Source organism: Patella vulgata, chromosome 1 (assembly GCF_932274485.2).
Source record: "Patella vulgata chromosome 1, xgPatVulg1.2, whole genome shotgun sequence".
In the NCBI taxonomy this organism is placed as follows: domain Eukaryota; kingdom Metazoa; phylum Mollusca; class Gastropoda; family Patellidae; genus Patella; species Patella vulgata.
This window is the reverse complement of record NC_065879.2, coordinates 20080570-20095312: the sequence shown is the minus strand read 5'-3', so window position 1 is coordinate 20095312 and position 14743 is coordinate 20080570. Positions and strand designations below refer to the sequence as shown.

At 36.3% G+C, this 14743-nt stretch overlaps 1 protein-coding gene across 4 annotated transcripts in view; it reads right to left on the bottom strand.

The window, feature by feature from the left end:
• The window catches only part of LOC130010229 (alpha-1,3-mannosyl-glycoprotein 4-beta-N-acetylglucosaminyltransferase C-like), a 38263-nt gene extending 24465 nt beyond the window's left edge, over positions 1-13798 (bottom strand). Inside the window, exon 1 of one of the 4 annotated variants that reach the window (XM_050557918.2) lies at positions 13679-13798. The gene's annotated coding sequence lies outside the window, so the exon portion shown is untranslated. Of the gene's footprint in view, positions 1-7939; positions 8012-13678 lie in introns of those variants that run through there. The other 3 variants (XM_050557937.2, XM_056103531.1, XM_050557911.2) reach the window with 3 other exon arrangements.
• Between the last annotated feature and the right edge of the window lie 945 nt (positions 13799-14743).

Below are 14743 nucleotides of genomic sequence, written 5' to 3'. Positions count from 1 at the left end.
CAGGCGACGATGATTGGTGTTAAATAGTGATGATGACGATGATGATGACCATGAAGATGATTTATTTATATATTTATTTATATACTAGAAGAATGCCCGGCTTCGCTCGGGGGTCATAACTCCGAAACCGGAAGTGGTAGACTAACGCCACCTGGCCTATGTTACTCCCCGGTCCGAGCTACCCATATACCCCAAATTTCAGACTCGGAAATGACAACGTGGATGATGGATCAGTCGAACGACAGAGTGAATGACAGGAGTTTTTCAGTCGAATAACAAAGGTAATGGCAACTCTGGTCATAGCATATCTGTTTATAATATATTTCATATAAATGTTTATACACGTATTTGAAAAATACATTTAGGTCTACGTGTAATGTTGAATGTATAAATTTGGAAAAGTTTTGATCTCTTGAACTGTTTTATATAAAATACACGATTAACGTAATAAATTGTAAATAATGAATCAAGCCAAGACATGTATTAAATGTTTTAAATGCTTTATTGAATTGGAATAGAAACTGAAAACAGATTAACACTCCGTGTGAGATATTTCATTCAAATATTGTGAAAGGGTTGGTAATAAAATTAAAATTATCATTGTGTCATTTTGATAACATTGAATCGTCCTATTCTGTTATGTAGTCGTCTCAACATATTGTTGTCATGGGTTTCTTCTGCTAAACAACTCAATAGAAACGAGTAAAGTATTATAAAAGAAATTATGTCTAAAGAGTTCTTCATGACATGTATTGACTGTAAGACACGAAGCGTATAGGATCTAAGTGTGATGTTAAAGGTCAACACGCAAATATTGAAATTGGGTGTGTTCGTGGATTGACTTATAGAATGTTGTTAAGACGTATTTTGATGATTCACTATTAGCCTATAGTTTATAAAGTTATCAAAATTCATGAGCCTCAACTAAAGGGATAATAGCATTGTTTGTTGTTGCCTTTTGACCAGCTTTCGTATAGGTTGGTCACCCGACACTCAAAATTAGTCGTGGAATAAGCGAACCGCCAATTTCAATTAGTCGTGGAGAAGGCGAATCGTCAATCTCAATAAGTCGTGGAGTAGGCGAACCGCCAATCTCAATTAGTCGTGGAGTAGGCGAACCGCCAATCCCAATATGGAAATGTGGTTTAACGTCTGGACTAATGAAGACGTGCATGCGTCATGCAGCGTCACGGGGGAACGTGGTGCTACCGTCTCCCCTTATTTCCAATTCCAGTTGCCAAGGGCTCTTTTACGTTTACTGATCCACCGCAGCTCCCAACTCTCGAGACAAGCCGGGGAAGAGTCAATTATGTGGGCTTAATATCTGGTCAGCCTATGGTGGGATGTAATGATACAGATTGAAGGGGGGGGGGGAACAAGTTCTCAGCATGCCGAAAAAAGTGACGAAAAATTTGTAAAACTTCCACAAAGATGGAGTACGAAAACCGGAACGCCTGTAACTTTTTTTTTGCCGAGCGCCGATTTTGGTGGATTTTTTCCACGAAGTTGTACCCAAATAGACCTTTCATAAAAGCAAGAATCATTTGTTTCAGATTTTTCCCAAGCTCACGTAAATCCAAAGTTCTCCTACCAGCCTAATATTCTTTGTATGAAAAGAGGTGTGATACTAGCCACGAGGACGTAGCTAAAAACGTTGAGATATACTGATGGAGGGTTGAGAGATAAGGTCTCTTATCTAGGGTGATTACAGTCTATGTCTGTTCCCTGATCAGTTTTCATCCAATTGAAGTAAAATATTAATTATACAAAAAAGAAAAATTAAATCGGTATTTATTAAACTCATTACTGTATTTGAATTACGTTGTCCTAAGGGGAGCAGTTATTGTTAAGAGATTGTTAGAATCTATCAAGTGCCTAAGAAAAGTTCGCCCACCTTGTACCACTCGACTCCCTGTAAGCTACTCTAGTTGCTTTTTAGATGCTCGTTTCTGTCCTGGAAATTAAGTGAGCTAGGTCTTAAAAGCGCACAAGGTACGGGTAAGATGAATAGTGTCAATGGAGACACCAAGAAAGATCAATTTCTGACTAGTTCCTTCTACTTTGTAATAATTAACACTAAAGTCAAGACAGCCCAGAATTTCAATAGTTTACAGTAGCGCAATGTTCCACTATACCCATGTTGTCCAAATAGGCAATTACAGTCACACCAAAACGCTCACTTAAGATACGATAAACAGCGCTGTTCAGCGTTTGAAAAATTTGGGGGCTTTTTGAAGAACCGAAAGGCGAGTGTCTCCAGATAATTTCCACCTCAAACCAGTCAACAAAGAATCCGATGGGTGAATCTGGACACTTCTTTAGGCACATAGTAAGACACATGATAAGTCAATTTTTGCCAAAAAGTTGTTTTCTTTAATCAATTTACAGGCAGTATTGAGGGTCATATAAGAGCAGGTTTTGTCATTGACAAGGCTATTTAAGGAAATATCAACTGGTAGGCTGGCGTCGTGAATGAGACGCACCTTCCCGTTCGATTTTTAACAGCCCCCAAAGCGGAGACTACATGTGGTTTAAAAGCAGATAATACATAGTTACCATGGGGATTCACATCCAATATTTGTCTCTTAACATCAGTATGATTTATCACAGAAGATGTGTGGTTATTGACAAGTTATTAGGTGTGTCTGTGATTTTAAAACCATGTTGGACGCCATGCAATATGTAGTCAATATCTGGGTCATTTGGAGACAGTAACGATTCCCAGGTTAATAAATTCAACTGTGGTGTCATTTTACCGTCTCCAGCGTCAATCCCCGATGCTAAATCCCTGGTTTCGTTTGAGTTTGCCCATTCCCCTCGAGTAACCGAATAATGACGGGACGAACCGTGGTTTACACTAAAACAAATAGTACAATTGTTAGCAAGATGACATTTGGTTTCATTCCGTATATAGCAGGCTGGGGAGTCGTGTCGACGACAAATTTCTCTTCCGCCAGGAAGGAACGGACCCCTCTTCTTATCTCCTGGATTCTTTGACCAACTGGATTGTTGAGTTCCAAGTCTCAGGTTTATTATTTAACAATATTACATACAATGTAGATATTAGATATATTAGCAATACCTGCTAGATATTACATACACGGTAGATATTATATATATTAGATAGATATTATTGGAAATTTTTTGTTTTGGTTTATGTTTTCAATTTGATTAAGAATGTATTGAATTTAGAAATTGATATTTCATCGTGCAGTAAGTTAGATATTAATAATTGGTATATCGTGGAGTTATTGGATATAAAAGTTAGATATTAATATATGGTATATCGAGGAGTTATTGGATATAGATGTAAACTCAAACACCGCTGAATGTATACGTGCAGCAGTCTCGAGTTCTTGTGGCAAATCTCAGAGCTTATGGATCTTTCCACATCAGCTTATATACGCATGCCCTGTTCAAATGATTGGGGGTGGGGGTATATTTTATCATAGATAAGCCAGGTCAAAAAGTCAATCAGCCAGAAGCATTAATTATATTCCATAGAACTATGGCCGTCTGTATGGCCTCCTGTGTATTTCATAGAACTATGGCCTTCTGTATGACCTCATGTGTATTCTATAGAATTATGGCCTCCTGTATATTATATTTCTTTAACTTTTGGTATACTTAAATTCGGGCTATTATTTATGGTAGAAAGATATAATAAAATGACCTAAAGCTTTAAAACATATTTGTAAATATGTTGATGCACCCTAAGAACCAAACTGAATTTGAAGCACCAAGAATAAATAAATAAAAATAGCTATAATGCATGATTTTATTGTAACTAGCAGTATCATAATACAGATGTGACCAGAAGCTAATATTAATAGGGCCTATACCCTATAAAAGTTTACAATAGTGTACCGTAATCAAATTGTTTACTGTCCCCGTGACATGGATTCAAATCACAAATCCGCCCAAGCTAGAACACTGCAAATCCGAAGATCTTTGTTTATAAAAATAAATACTTTCCATTCAATAAATATTCCAGTCATCTAATTTTGGATTTGAGGAAATTCATTCTCTTTTTCCCATAAATACAGATGGCTGCATTTTTTAATAATTAAACCAAAATGCATGTAATCAAAGAACGCTTTTATCCGCCATATGTAATATTCCAGTCATCTATTTTTGGATTTGAGGAAATTCATTCTCATTTTCCCATAAATACAGATTGTCGTATTATTTAATAATTAAACCAAAAAGCATGTAATCAAAGAACGCTTTTATCCGCCATATGTAATATTGTCACGTGACATTGTTATGTTTTATTTCGCTTGGGAAGCATTTATTATCCAGTATAGTAAGCCATAACTATGAACAATATAATGTCCCAAATAAATAATCTATTTTGTAGATCTGAAATTAGTCACGTGATGGTCCGAACATTATTTGTATGGCTCTATTTGTTGATAGCAAATACCCCGTTTAGTAAATGAGGCAATTTTACCCAGCCTCGCTCTGAACAAAATACCTCGTTCAAAAAACAGGCCAATTTAAAAAAAACACGTTTTGGAATCCAGACAAACGAGGCATTTTTTTTACCTCGTTACAACGTGGCAAAATCGAGGCAAAAATTTTAACACACTTTTGCCTTGTTTGGACAGAAATGCCGAACGAGGCATTCTGAGGTTTATAGTGTAAGTTTCTTGCGACTCACGCATATTTATCATATCTACAATTTGACCAGCTACTGGTTTACGTTGGTATTATCTCATTTATTTATTCATGTTTAAAAGTTTATTTACTTTTATCTATCTTCTATACTAATATTTGTGACTGTCGTTTGTCTGTCTGTTTGTCTGTCTGTTCGGGGTTGGTGGCTACACTAAGTCTGCCCCGAGTCTGAAATTTGGGGTATAGGGGTAGCTCGGACCGGGGAGTAACATACGCCAGGTGGCGTTAGTCTACCAGTTCAAGTTTCGGGGTTATGACCCCCGAGCGAAGCCGGGCATTCTTCTAGTATTATTTAAATAGTATCTAGATACGCCGTATCTGTTACAGATATAACTAATGTTATTACAAGTATTAGAAGAACTTCCATGTAAGGCATTACGGGCGCATATCTTAATACATTCATTATTATACTATTCAAAAAAAGTAGGGGATATTTGATTTTTAAGTGTTATTAAAGTCACCTAATGAAACTGACGAAGAAACAAATGACAAAATGAAATGAAGTTCACATTCATCGATTTATTCCAAATGATCGTTAGACTAAGTAAGGCACAGACTGACCATTATAAGGGTAAAATGATACCCGGGGTCAAACAGCAAAGTTACCACAGCATCACAACCAAGTCAGTAACGGGTAAATCCTCCTCTGTTTGCCAAACAAGCATTGATCCGACGTGGCATACTCCTAATGAGACGTCTAAGGTCCTTTTGGTCCAGATTGTCCCATTCCTGTTGCAACGCAGCAGCAAGTTCTTGGACATTGGCAGGACGTTGTTGACGTTGACGTAACCTCTGTCCAAGCATGTCCCAGACATGTTCGATGGGGGAGAGGTCGGGACTCAGTGCTGGCCAAGGTAATGTGGTGATGTTCTGTTGTTGGAGGTAACCTGTAACGATCCTGGCCCTGTGACATCTTGCGTTGTCATCCTGGAAGATGAAACGGCGGCCATGACGTCGTGCGAACGGCACAACATGGACTGCCAAGATGTTGTCCCGGGAGTACTGGCCTGTAACACGCCCTGCAACAACATGTAAAGCCGTTCTTCCAGCAACAGTGATGCCTCCCCACACCCCCAAATCGATCATGTCTGATGTCGTTAACGTCTTGGAAGCGCTCGTTTCGACGACGCCACACCCTCCTACGTCTGTCCAAAAAATCAACAGTGAACCTTGACTCATCTGAAAACATCACATTGCTCCAGCGTCGATTATCCCAGTGTTGACGATCCCTACACCAACGACGTCTTGCCTGAATGTGATGATCTCTCAAACAAGGGATCACACGAGGACGTCGGGCGCGAAGGTGACCCCTATGCAGTCGATTCCGAATCGTCTGGCCACTCACTCTCACACCAGTGTCTGTTTGAAGACGAGCGCTGATCTGATTTGCTGTGATGACACGATTTCTCAAGGCCAAGGTACGGATAAATCGATCCTGGGCTTGAGTTGTCGACCTGAGCGTGGTCTGTCCTGTACAGATTGTGTATCACGGTATCTGGACCATAGCCTGCTTATGACAGACTGAGAAACATTCATCGTCCGCGCCACAACCGCCTGTGTTGTGCCGATCTGTAGCAAGCCAAGGGCACGTAACCTTTCATTTTGGGTAAGCCGACGCATATCAAAATTTGTTTTCTGGTCACTAAAACAATTAAACTGATGTTTCCACCCTGGAATTCAATGCCACAATGACTGTAACATTCAAAGTCAGAGTCGTGCAAATCTTGGGTTGGACCCCCATGATGATCCCAAGCATCACCTGCATTCCATGCTGTAGCTATTGGTGCGTTTGGACGTCACATGTAACTGGAAATGTTTCTTCTGTTAGGTTCTATAGTGACTTTTTTCGTAGTCATTTGCATATTTTAGTATTATGCCCCCAAAATCAAATATCCCCTACTTTTTTTGAATAGTATATTTTGAATTGAACTAATAAACTGTTTTACAAATCGTTTGTGAAGCTGAGCCTCTATAGAGACAAATTAAACATACATTATGCAAGAGCTAAATCTGCCTATTGTAGGCCTTTCTTTAGGCCTGAAATGTTATCTAAATTATTAATTAGACATTAATTAACTTATCCAGACCATAATCAACCCTTTATCTAATCTCTCATAATGTATCTTTAATGGAATAAGGACATTATGTGTACGACGTGGGATATACAACAGCCTATGGGTGCACTTGCGCCAAGTACAGTAAAACCTTGCAATGGACCCATAGGAGAAATCCCACAGCTGACAACCATACAGTGGCATACAAAGGCGAAAGAGAAAGGAGGATTCTTGCGAGCGAAATACAAGTAAGGTGTCAGACATTTATACCAAACATATAATAGCTACATATCGTATACTCGCTCGAATAAATAATTACTTGAATGGTACACGTTTATTTGGGTAATGGTTTGTCTTGATTTGAAATTGGATAGCCACTGTAGCTCAGTGAGTAAGAAGCAGGCTCGCACAGCAACGGACAACGTATAGTTGTCTGAATTAGACGAAAACCAGACTCTAGTGTATCTTTGTCGAACACGTAAAATGTACCTTATCAGTTGTAATTCAATATAAGAGCAGGCTGTAGAGCCGCTGTCTGGCCAAAATTTACCTCATCGCACACTGTATAGCATATGCCTGTCTCAATTGGTCATGTCGGTGAAGAACAGTAGAACGTTAAACCCCATTTAATTGCATGAGTCGACAAAATGCAATTATTTCCACTTGACGTGTCCAGAATATATAGAGAATGGTCGCTAACAGTCACCATAATGAAGATTGACTCAGACAAAATGTCAACATTGTTTTTGTGTTAATAAACATCAAAACCTTCAAAATAACGATTATTCCACGGATGGGAATTATGTAACAAACTCTACGTGGATACAGAGGGTATCTGTCCCTGCTGTCTTACTGCAATTTCTTTTCCTTTTTTGGGTAGGGGTGTCTCAAATATTATCCGAAATTCTGTATAAACTTGCAATATTGCTATTGTTTAGTTAGCTTTCCACTTTAAGGTTTTTCATAATACTACACGTCCCACGATTATAAATGAAACTTGAGGCGTGCCCGAACACTTGAAAAACTAAAATGTAACTATTATTTTTAAGAATATTTCTCACATTGCTTCGCCCATCTGGTTATTGTTTAAAAACAACAAATGAGCAATTTTTGTTCAACTGAGAGTCAATTATATAAACTGGCATAAGGTACATTGAGCATATATAATAACTATTAATATATAAAAACGTAATAAAAGTATTTACTTTACCCAGCAGCTTCAAATAGCTAGAAAATTTTTTATTTTGTTCGTTCTGCACGACTATCTTTCGTTTAACAAAGCCGCGTAAATACCGAAACTGGTAAGGTATATGAAGCATATCCTTTATTTATTATATAAAAAGGTGAAAAGAAAATTTGCATTGACCAAGTTACATTCTTTGCTTCAATTTCATATGTGCATACAATAGTTTCTTACACATTTTTATCGAAACTATTGTATGTACGTATGAAACTGAAGCAAAGAATGTAACAAACTTTTTTAAAAGCGTTGAATACGATAAAATGAACATTTTAAAGCCAGCGCTGTAAGATATTATGTGTGGCATGTTTTGTTATTTGGGGTGATACAACACATATCAATCACTAAGAAAGTAACATTTTTCTTTTCCAACTATTCAGAAAACTGAGGAAAACTAAATTTAGAGTGATCCTGTATTAGTAGGGTTTTTTTTCAATTCGGACTAGATTTGTCAACACAAATAACTTATGTTAATCTCACCATGTTCTCGGGAGATTAATGTTGTTGATTGGGTAATCAAGTTTAGTTTGTTGATCATCATGGACGCCGCCGCACGGTCATAATATATCGAATAATTTTAATCAGATTGGTGTACAATTGGCTAAAGTATATATAATATTATATCCGGGCTTCAAGTACATATGTAATAGTTATATACCATGTTTTCAAGGTGTATGGGTTGATACACCGTCTCTTTTTTTGAGTGGGGCTCAAAACATACTTTTTCGCGAAATAAAGATTTTTTCTATTTTTCCCAATTTCAAAAGCATTTTTCATTTCACAAATTTATCAAAGTTTCCCATTTAGAGCCCCCCCCCCCCCCAATTATCTCATCGCAAACGCTTATTTCTACTCAGGTAAATAATGTCAGTACACCGCACGTGCATTTCACGGTTTAAATCAGGTCAGGGAAAATGTTCATAACAGGGATATTGATTGGTTGAGAAAAGCAAACGTCATCCAATCATTTTGTACAATACATGTAGCCATTTCTTGTTGTTTTGCCAACATCCTGGCAGAAATGAATGCGGGAATTCGTCGAAGAATCCTACTTTATAATGTTACAGATATATATTTCTAAGACCGAGAATATCATCAGTTCTGCAAGAGATTTCTATGATCGCGAAGATTTAGAAGCCCGATCCTTCACAGAACAAGAAATTAAAGCCATGCAGATGAGTCGAATTCTGCCAAACACGAGGAAAAATACCAATTGCATAGGAATATGGTGACACTTCGAGATCAGTACAAAAGATTGGATTTTAACTTTTTTGATAAGCAAGGTACATTTGCTAATGTCCGCACAGAACAATTCATTAACTTCGCGAGGTATTGACATCCACTGACAGACAAAAACAAGAACAGCCATTAAATGAAGACAAGTTGGAATTGTAGAGTTCTCAAGTTTGTAGTGTAGAAAATGCCAATGGATTAATTTATACTAGTAATAGTATAAAGTGGCCGTGAAAAGTGGCCGTGTATCGGTGTATACCCTCCCATTTTCATCAAAGAGTCGAGAAAAAGTATGGGTATAAGATTTTGATATACATGACCATTTTATCTGCTCTTTCACCATGATGTTTTAGATAATAAATTAGACGAATAAAACGAACCAGGATGTTTGTGAACACAACTAACGAGTTTAAGACAAACCAAATGTGGAGTGAAATTAACAACAGCAATATGAATTTTTGCCCAAAACAACGGAGTAGTCCCATGAGAAATGGAACTTATAAAGCGTCAAGAATAGTTTGGTGAATGTTCACTGATGCTTCGACTATTGCCTTGAATCATCGAGGATTCCTCTCAATAATTTAAAAAAAATGAAAGCCTACATTAATTAATAGAACAAAAATCATAAAAGCACACAGTGAGTCAACGTTGGGGCCAAAGGTATTTTATCTTGGAAAACAACCATCGGCTCAAATCTGTTTATTGGAAAACGTTATATCCTATTTGAAATTCGATTTTAATATTCTTAAATTATTTTTTTATATTTTAATGAAAGCTTACTTTATTGACCTAAAATAAATAAGAAAAAATCACATAGTAATAAGCTCTAGAAGACAAAGGTAAATCATGTTGATGTTGAGTAAAATAAGCCTTATCCAAAAAAGGGCGTGTCACTTTGATATTTTCAAATGGTCCATTTTAAGGTGTATGGAAATTACATTTCAAATCTGGGAATCGAAACAACAAGTATTTGGTGGATTAGTTTTAAAGTTAATAAAAACTTTTTAAAATCGACAATAATTTACGGCCTTATAAATCAATTCATAAACCGTCACAAATGCCGTCTCTCACTTCATTCCGGGCTGTACCACGCTTTACCTATGCATGTTTTAAAAATATGAATCATGTTTTATAAATTCCCGAAAAACACACACAACTAACGTATGATTGTATGTGATAATTCTCGGTAGTTTTGTTACCGAAAATACTATAAAACTACGAAATTTAAGAGATTTAGTTCATCGATATAGATATCGTAACGTCGTTGAGCGAACTGTCAGTGTGTGTTTATTACAGACAATTCCCAAGATGCATTGCGCGTCGCTGGGTTACTCAGTGTATTTTTACTCTGTGGTTGATACTCTTGGACACGATAACTTTGGTTCTAATTAGTTAAAGTGATGAAACTTGGTGTATAGTTTCATTACATCAATACCTTGACTAAATTTTTGAAATATTCACACAAGCTTGGTTTGTATTCGTATGTCATATGATATTTACCACGAATGTTTAAGGATAATAATACATTGCAACAATATAAATCCATTCATATAATATTCATATCAGCGTGTTTTGTATTCGTATGCCATATGAAATCAGCATCATCTTACATTTAAAAAACGTCGAACACATTTTCTTTTTTGCCTGTAAAAATACCTTTCTTTCAAACAAAATATACAAATTATTAATTTGTTCGACTGAACCATTTGAAATTAACATCCATTAATCAAGCCGAAGGTAGTGAAAAGTATTGAGATTTTATCGTTAAAGTTTAATCATAGAAAATGTTGTAAACTTAGAGATTTTATAATAATTGAGTATAAAGGATGTTATGCTGGTTAAATTATATAAGAATTAAATTTGCCTATTGTAGATCTTTCCTTTGATCTCAAATGTTATATAAATCATTTATGCGACATTTATTTACATACCAGGGCCCTATTTCTCGAAATCTTAACTGAAGATAAAATCGAAATTTTAGTAGATACTTCAATTTTGAATGGCCAATCAATCTAATATTATCCAATCAAATTACTAAAATTTGGATTTTATCTTAGTTGAAATTTCGTGAAACAGGCCCCTGGCCTAGAACTTCGGATGGCTTTGATTTTCTCAAATTTAAAATTTAATTTAAAAATGACAATCGAGACTACTGTTCTGTAAACAACGATAACTCCTCTCAGAATGAAGTAATTTGACTGAAATTTTTAACATATTTCCTTTTCATTATCTTTTTTAAAACTATTATTGCGAGAACTGTCAGCTTTTTATCTAAATCTTGCGTAATGCATCCTTAACTTTCCCTTATTGATCACCATGCCATATTAATAATACAAGAGACATGGGGATTAACGTCCACACGACACAAACTAGGTTATTTCGGCACTAACATATGGTTCAACCCTATTTTAATAATTTTTTATATATATGAAATAGAAATGCTTAGCGTTCGGTCATGGCAAATGCCCCAGTAGTCAGCTAATATTCCCGGTTTATGTGCTTCACCACGTAACAAATACTACTATTTATTTAATTTTATCGTTCTTTGGGTTTGGGGGTGGGGAGGAGGTGAGTGGCCGAATGTGTGTGAAATGGGTTTATTTAACGTCCGCTTCCACCGAGGTGATTCTGCAGACAAAACCGAATGGTGAACGCGTGCACTTAAGATCATAAATTCTGTCATTGAGTCAAGTGGCCTGGTATATGACAAGCAATAGGGTCGCCGCCTAACCTCGTGGAATTTCTCTGGTCTGCTAGTTCCCTCTTAATGCTTAAGACCTTATGTGCAAGCGAATTATAGTTTGTGTCGAGTGTTCGTCTAATCCCATCTATCTCTTTCTCTCCCTTTTCTCTCTCTCCGTTGACTGTTTTGAGTTTTACTCGCCCTCTGGCAATAATTGACTTTGGTTGTTTATTCCATAAAAAAGAGGTCCAGGATATGAAAAAGCAATTTAATATAGTTGGAGATTTTAGAAGATGCTTCGTTTGAGTACGGAGATTTCCACTCGGGATTAATTATATTGATTTTATTTTATTTTATTTGAGTATGGTGGCGGCCGTGGTGTTGTAGGTTGCGCTGGTAGTAGAGGTTGTAGTGCAAGAGGGGATGGGGTGTCAATGTTGTTATACAAATTATTTTCGTTGATTTTTGTCTTGGCGGAGGGCAATATTTTCCATTTCTTATGTTAATTACATTAAAACATATATTTCTTTGAGTTAAAGGTAAACGAAATGTGGTTTAACGTCCAAATTGGCTTAAAGGACAATATTGGTGCCAGTCATTATCACATATGTGATAGAGCTGGTTAAACACATTCCAAATATAATTTTAACATAGAGATCATTGCTACGGTAGCTGAGTAATACAGGTTTCCTGAATCGGAAGTGACGAGTGATATCAGATACACGGCCGAATTTCTGCTCACTAATAATTCCTTCAAGACTAGACTAAAGGAATTTGTGGCGGGTCTTTCAGTATTTTGACTAGACTACAAGTACATGTAAAGAAAACTTATAAGTAAAAGTAGTAAAAGGCCAAACTTTTAAATGATTCAAACAATCAACTCTTATCTATACAAAAACGAAATTCAGTTACAAATGAAATACGAATATCGAAAAAAAAGTTTACTTAAATCGACAAGACTTGCTTTTGGGGTACCCCATAGGGTTCAATTTTAGGTCAGTTACTTTTGCTATTTTTCATTTATATAAATGAAAGGAAATAGGGTTTACCATCCACCTTTTTTACACCGATTGGGTTAATGAAGATTTACACCGATTGGGTTAATACGCCATACAGTGTGCTATAAAAGAGATTTTGTTCGGACAACGGCGCTACGGCATACTGTTGGAATTCGAAATAAGATTCGGCCAAAGCGACACTGTGCGTTCAATAATTCCGCAGAACACACTGTGTGTCGTATCTCCGTCTCCTATAGCTCAATTGGCGCAGAAAAATAGAACGTTACTCCCCATTTCCTTTCATTTCCCGTCTTCATTAGCTCAGTCGGGATAGAACAGCGGGGCGTTAATGCCCATTTCATTTCATGTCCCGTTTTCATTAACCCAGGCAGGGCAGAACAGTAGGACTTTAAACACAATTTCATTTCATCATTATTCAGTCATATAAATTATTATTTAAACATTTATTAACATAATCAACTCTCAAGAACATCAGATGGCTCAGACACAGAGTAGATTAGAACAGCTGCCATTTAAAAGTTTAATGCTACACCATATCTTGTCAAAACTTCGAACACCAATAATTCCGCACATAATAAAGTAATTTGACTTATATTTTCAATAATATTCATTTTGCATTAAATTATCCATCTTTAAATTACTATAACTATCATAGCAAGAACGACCATATTCGTTAAACCCAATTTCTTTCCCTTAACACGATAATAGTTTTTATAAGACTTTTGTTATGTTTAAATATCGTTTGAGGTAATTAAAAACCCAGACTTACCCTGTGGTATCTGTTATACACACTGCAAGTTACTTTTTCAAATATATTATACGCTTTCTATAAACTTATTCAATCATTACTTTACCTATTGACGACCATAACCCTGTAACGCGTGTATTTCGCTATAAATAATATTAACTAGGCTATGAGAAAGAGTAAAAGTGAGTGGCGGGGGACATATTGGGATTAAAATATGTTGTTGGCTGGGAAAAACTCCCCGGGATTTTTCAGTGTGATGTACACTTGCCGACTGTTTAAGAATTGGCGCTTGGCAAGAAACAGTGTCTAGTTATTCAGATGATACGTAAATCGAGGTCTCAGATATGTTACTGTGTACAGACTGAACAAAAAATATATATACACTTGCTATTACATGTACATTATATCATTGGCAATAATAAGATCCAATTTTAGCTTTTAGTTACACACTGTTAACCACCAATAGATGACAATAAATCATAAAATGTATTCAGCTCGACGTAAGACTTAAATAAATAGATACAGTTGGTTTAACTTGAATAGAAGTTTTAATTATCTATGCTGCATGTATGCATATATTACCTTGCAGCTGAATCACATTACATATCTTTTTAGTTGATGTTCATATCGTCTTACGTATTTGTCAACATCAATGTGACCTTGTTCTATGTCACATTAGCTTTTTCAGACTTGTTACCACGAATTTACTCACCACACCCTCGCATAGTTAGAAATTTATTGTTTCACTTGACTAAAGAAACATTTTGTAGGAATGTATGCTTTTATAGATTGGACACTTGTTTACAATATCATTGTCGGTGGAAACTGGCACTATACCTAAAGAATGACTGAACAAATAGCGGAGACGGGGTTTCAGCCGGCTGATTTAAATTATTTCTTTAAATACAGTAAAGCTTGAAATATGTCAGTTTTCACTCTTTAGAATGTTTTTGTAAATAAGTTTTTATTGTAGTTTCCGTGGCGTATTCCCAATAAGCGTTAGAAACAAAGATATACACCCTTAATCCCGGTGCCGATAAATGTTGGGTTGTGTGGAACATGCTAACAAATCTCGGGTACGATATA